Raw genomic sequence first — 6599 nt, 5'->3', positions numbered from 1 at the left:
TTCTCCCTAAAATGTTCTCCTCCTATGTTCTTTAATGAAGGCAAAATACAAAATTAACAATCAAAATCAACACAATCTTCTTATTCTGGTGTGACCTCTACACCCAGCCCTAACTCATAGATAAATTGATTATGAAGCAGAAACTTAAGTTCTCAGCTGTGATTTGTGGGGAAGGAAAAATTATCCCCTATTCCTCAAGGTCTTCTGGCTGATCAAAGAATTAAATGGGCATGAGACAGATTACCAGGAGAAAACTTAATTTTGTATTCATGAGGCCAATAACAAAATTGAGACCCAAAGAAATGACCAAGGCATGCTGCTTTTTTTATACATTTTAGATAGAGAAACCTAAATCTGGGAGAAATTCAGAGGACAAAGAAAACTTACGTTTGGAAGCTTCAATTAGTAAGAAATTCTAAAGAGAATTTGGACTGGTGTAGTAAATTAGTTAAAGTAACAAGAGTTGTTTATATAGGCTTCTATGGCCCTAAATTCCATGTCTCTGATGATAAGAATGTCTTTACTTCCTGGTCAGGGAAGGTCCCATTCACATGGTAGATTTATTTACTGCTTTTGGGGGAACAAAGGAGGGTCAGGTTATCCATTTTGCACTGGCTATTTCTTTAAAAACGTGAATTTAAAATAAGCAATATGTCAAAGTGGCATTATTTTGGGGAGACCTGCCCTAAACCCCATTAGATTACTGTCACTCGTTAGTTTGTTACTGTATGGAAAGCAAAACTAGCTGTTCAGCATGGATGATCCAAGAGCTACATCTTTTTGGTCACTTGATTTCATGCATTATACCCACATATATATGTAGAGCTTTGCTTTAGTGCATAAATGAAAACACATGTGATTTTTTCATGACTGCGCATGTGGTATAAGACCTAAAATTAAGGCCCAACGTTGTGTGTTACCTCAACATCTGGGGAACCAGAGGAGCCTCAAATGGCCTATCCATGACTTCTCCTCCCCACTCTAGTCCCACTGATGAGGTCTCCTACCCAAACAACCCTCCTTATCATGGGGTCCAAGCATGGTCCCTGCTTATCCCTGAGTATCCTAAAGTTTTTGTGCCCTGTCAGCCTGAGAAACTATTCAAGTAAGCCAGTTACCTCCTCCCAGTGGAACCCATGAGTACTTAGTCCCCTCAATACTAGAAAGTCTGCCTCACGGGGCACCTGAGTGGCTCAGTTGGTTAAACCTCTACCTTCGTCTCAGGTCATGATCCCAGGGTATTGGAATCAAGCCCTGCATCTGGCTCTCTGCTCCGTGGGGAGCCTGCTTCCTCCTCTCTCTCCTCCTGCCTCTCTGCCTACTTGTGATCTCTGTTTGTCAAATAAATAAACAAAAATTTAAAAAAAAATCTTCAAAAAAAAAAAGAAAGAAAGAAAGCCTGCTTCCCACAGCCCCTGGTTGTTCACCTTGTTCCTGAATGTGACCCCTCATGGGCCAACATGAGGTGCCGTGTCCTCCATTCCTAGGTTGTGAGTATATGTGACTAATCAACTTCTGTTAACTTGTCTGTCTATTGCTGAGTGTTATGTGTTCAACCCTCCCTATAATCATAGGGTGGGGATGCCTCCCTTGACAAAATGAATAGGATATGATTAAACAGAGCAGCTCTTTTGAAAACTTTTTAGGGATAGACTGGCCATGATGCAGACATTATAGATGTGGTATGTGAAACAAAGAAATTTTTCTATTTTCCCCTTACTCCATGAAAGCTGACAACTTCAGATTCTAACTAAAATGGGGCTCCAGTGTCAACAAACAATGCTTGTTTCACCCAAATTTTCGCTCCCTGCTTCAGTTGTTTGTATCTTCTCCCTAAATTCACAGAGGCCTCTGCCATATTGGACCAAAAAGCTTTCAGCCCAGGGAAAAATTAAAGATGAATCCAAATGCCCGGATGACGACTCACATTTGAACAGCATATTAAAATTTGAAAAATATTTTCATATACATTATCCAATATCCTCCTTAAAAGAAACCTGAATCTGTTTGGTTCTTCATTTTATAGATAAGAAAATTGACTTCTCACTCAGTAAAAGTTAAGAAAGATCCAACGGCTAATCATCTAGATCCAAATGCCACAAATTACCTGGCTTCTTTCATAACCTGGCATACATTTGGGGATTGCCCGTACGAAAAGGGACATTTGATTTCTTTTTTTTTTTCCCCAAAGATTTTATTTATTTATTTATTTGACAGAGAGAGAGACCACAAGTAGGCAGAGAGTCAGGCAGAGATAGAGGGGGAAGCAGACTCCCTGCTGAGCAGAGAGCCCAATGCGGGGCTCAATCCCAGGACCCTGAGATCATGACCTGAGCCAAAGGCAGCAGCTTAATCCACTGAGCCACCCAGGCTCCCCAGGAACATTTGATTTCTAATGTCAAGTAAATTAGCAAGCTAAACTAGTGAAACAGGTTGCTTTTTACCTTGGAGTATTTGAAAAAGTTGTAAGTTATAGCTCAGAAGTGTTCGATTTTGGCTGCATAGTAGAATCACCTTATAAATTCTGAAGCTCCTTATAAATTCTGACTATAAATCCATTAATTTAGAAGCTTTGAAATGGGGCCCCAGCAGCAGTATTTTTTAAAGTTCTTCAGATGATTTAAAAATGCAGTCAAGATTGAGATCATTTTTGTAGGCAGTAAAAGCTCCAGGTTTTGGGCCCCTTTTCCTCTGGACTTCTTGATTTCTAAAATCAAGACCCTGGTTTGATAGAGAAGAGCTTCTTTAATAAGTTGTCTCGTTTCTGCTCAATATCTTCTAAGTTGTCCCTTCCAAAAATTATTCTAATAATGTTAAAGAAAAAATTATCCCAAACATGGAGGAATGTAAATAGATGATTGATTACATCTTTGTTATTGAGCGGGAGCATTTTCCAAAACACCTGTTTCACCCTAATCTGACACCCTCAGAGAATATCACAGAATATCACAGAATTGACTAACAATTCACAACTGAAGGGGCAAGCCTTTTATAGACTCATAACGTGAAGGTTTTGTGTAAATTGGTGTCATTTCAATTTGTGTAGTTCAGTAAGAGTTAAAGCGAAAGAGAATATGATTTTATTGCCCTGTAGAACATGAATTCGGCATACATCTAACATGGCAACCTTGGGGCATCTGGGTGGCTCAGTCAGTTAAGCATCCGATTCTTGATTTCCTCTCAGGTCATCATAATCTCAGGGTCATGAGATCGAGCCCACTGTCGGACTCCACAGTGAGCATGGAGCCTGCTTAGGATTCTGTCTCTCCTTCCCCTCACTCATGCTCTCACTCTCTCTAATGATAATAATAATAATAATTAATATAATATATAACATATAATATATTATCTAATATAATAATAATTAATAATAATAATAAATAAAATGGCAATCTTGTTTTGGCATCCTTTTCCTAATCGTCTACATTTATGTTTTTGATTTTATACATCCCTATATAAAATTTTGTGTGTGGGGGGGGTGAATGTGCGTCTACACTTCACATACTCTTAGAATCAGTTTCTTTGTCTTCCTGCTGGTTGCCTCATTATTAAAATATAATTGATATATAATATATATAATTATATATGAAATATAATTTTGACATGTGCCAGGAACAAGTAAATATTTTAGACTCAAGCTTTTTCAAATTACAGCAATAATGTGAATGGTTAACATTTCTTAGGTGCTTACTCTAAGCCAGATATTGTACTCTTTATATACTTTATCTCATGTAATTCTAAATGAAATCGATTCTTATACTGTTACTTGTTATTATACTAATTTTAGTGTAAAAATTATACTAACTTTTTATAAGTGAAGAAACGGAATTTTACAGAAGTTGCTAATTTTCTAGAATTCTCAGAAGTGATAGCCCGAGAAGCAAATCCAAATTGTCTTACTCTAGTACCAAATTCTTAGCCATTGATAATCCATTTTCCTTGAGTCTGTAGTCTCTCTGTACATTAACCTAATGGTTTTGCCATAAACAAATACTTCAAATTTCAATACCTCGTAAAAAGTAACTTTCTCAGACCCCCCCTCCTTGCACTATCTGTCCCCCAACTCCCTACCCTTGGATGGAGCTTCTGCCATATGACCAAGGAAGGGATGCCGACCTGACAAATAATCAGTCTTCCCTGAGGTTGTATTCCTAATATTTCTGCCTCCCCTATTACCCTGCCTCAGTAAGTTCAAAACCCACATTTAAAGCAAGAGCTAACACTCATACCTCACTATATAGTTTGAAACCCACGCTATGTCGTATCTTAATCAATCCTTGCAATTTGGGGAGAATATCTGTGTTCCTACTTTTTTTTTTAATTTTTTTTTTTAGATTTTTATTTATTTATTTGACAGAGAGAGATCACAAGGAGGCAGAGAGCAGGCAGAGAGAGAGGAGGAAGCAGTCTCCCTGCAGAGCAGAGAGCCCGATGTGGGACTCGATCCCAGGTCCCTGAGATCATGACCTGAGCCGAAGGCAGAGGCCTAACCCACTGAGCCACCCAGGCGCCCCTCTGTGTTCCTACTTTTACAGAAAAGAAAACTGGGACGCAAATAACCTTTATAACCCTAGTGGAGATTTTTTGCCTCTGAATTTTAAAGCTCATGATCTTTCTAATATTTTCTTTTCTGCCAGGCATCCCCTAACTTTTTCAGAACTTTGGGTCCAAAAGGAAACTGTAACAATGAGATTGAAACGTTTTGGAAAAAGACCAAAGTCAGGGACATAAACCATGCACCAAATGCAGAGCAGTTTTAGGAAATAAATCCAGGGCCCAGAGCCAAACATCCCTGGGACAAAGTGTACTATAAGTAGAAGCAATCCTAGCTGAGTTTTGGATTCTGTACCTACCCTAAACAACAAAATGCAGGTCTTTGATGCATTTTTTAAAAAATCAAACCAAATTCCACACCCATTAAATGGGTGGCCTGGCCCCACAGCACTCTCTCTCCCCACACACCTCATTAAGGACAGGACAGCATAAAACCACAGGGCTCCGCCTACTCAGAGACAGCAGACTGGCACCATTCCCAGGTAAAGTCCCAATCTCTCCATCCTCTACCAACCAGGACATATTCAAGGTCAAATCTCCCTGTAATTACCAGGGTCCTGGCCCATAGCCTGCCATGTTATTTACAGAATCATCTTCTACTCCTAGCACAGACACTCCCAAAACTGGACACACTCTGCTCAGAGCCTATTGCCTGAATCTTTGTGTCCTCACTTTGTGTCCTCACTCTGCTCATCCTGGGATTCCATCCTGACAGCCGTGCGTGCCCGCACTCACCAATATTGTACACACAATGGCAGAGCACATGTTCACAGGTCCCCCACTGCCTTCACAGGGGGCCTACTTGCCTGGTACATCCCTGGGATCTGATGGTTCATAGCTGTGTGCTTCCCTCTGTTGCTGATGTCCCTGACATTTTCCCAAGAGCTCTGCACCACTGTGTTGCTGTTATGAGCCACCTTTGAACTGCAGCCATAGTTTGAAAAGCATCTGTCTGAAGACTGACTGCACTTTGGAGACTGAAAAAACAGGGGTGGGGGGTAGTAAGATAGTTCAGCTTAAACTATTATCATTTTCATAATTTTTCAATCATTTAAATATATATAGACTTTATTATCTATAGGTCATTCCTCATTCAATGGGCAGTTTCCCCAGAAAGGAGACACTGATCTAATTTAAGACATAGAAGGAAAGTGGCCTTAATAATAACATGCCAACTTTCAGAGAGTCTGGTGATTAACTCCAAGAATTTCACCTAATCCCTGTATTTTAAGTTCGGTGCCCTTGCCCATAGCTGTGCCTGGTGTCTAGATCTACGGGCCCCTGTGGTTCAAACTCTTCAAACAGTAAGCCTTAAAACTTCTGCCAGGCTGGAGAAGGGCAGAAGAATTGCAAAATTGTACTTAGGAGGGAGGAGGGAAAATAACATATAATAATGTCTTAACAATTTTTCTGGCATATTAGCTATAAGCAGCAAATTACTTAAAGTCTCTAAGCCTCATTTACCTCATCTGTTAAATGGGGTAGCAAAACCCACCTCTCACTGTTGTTTAATCAGGAAACAGGTTCCTTTTTTGTCCTTACACATCATATAGATTTTCAAAAGAAAATAGCAATAAATTGTAAGTTGAATATGAAACTTCAAAGAGGAAGCTACGAGCACTATGCAAATTGCTTTCCAAAAACTGTGTACATTATTCTTAATGGCAGCCATATATAATTGTTTCTTCTTTCAGGTAACTAAGCTGGGTTTAACAAAGTGAATAATTAGCTCAAATTCACATGGTTAGTAAAAGTCAGAGAAGAGCTGCAAACTCATGTCTACCTTATCTCAAAAGATTATGTTCTTACCAATGCACAGGCCTACACTATAACCAAAGCTTTATATTATAACTCTGATTAGAACTTTGTGGTTACAAATGAGGTGGGCTACAGGCAGGAATTAATCTTTTTATTCTCAGAGAAATTAAAATACAGCCATGTTATTCAGTGCAAAGGATCTGGGCTTTATGGCCAGTCAGAGCTGTTTCAGACGCAAACTCCTTCACTTACTGTGAGAACAAGGATGAACTTCTACTAGGTAATAT

The sequence above is a fragment of the Martes martes genome, assembly GCF_963455335.1.
Source record: "Martes martes genome assembly, chromosome: 10".
NCBI lineage: Eukaryota > Metazoa > Chordata > Mammalia > Carnivora > Mustelidae > Martes > Martes martes.
Note: the sequence above shows the minus strand (reverse complement) of the source record.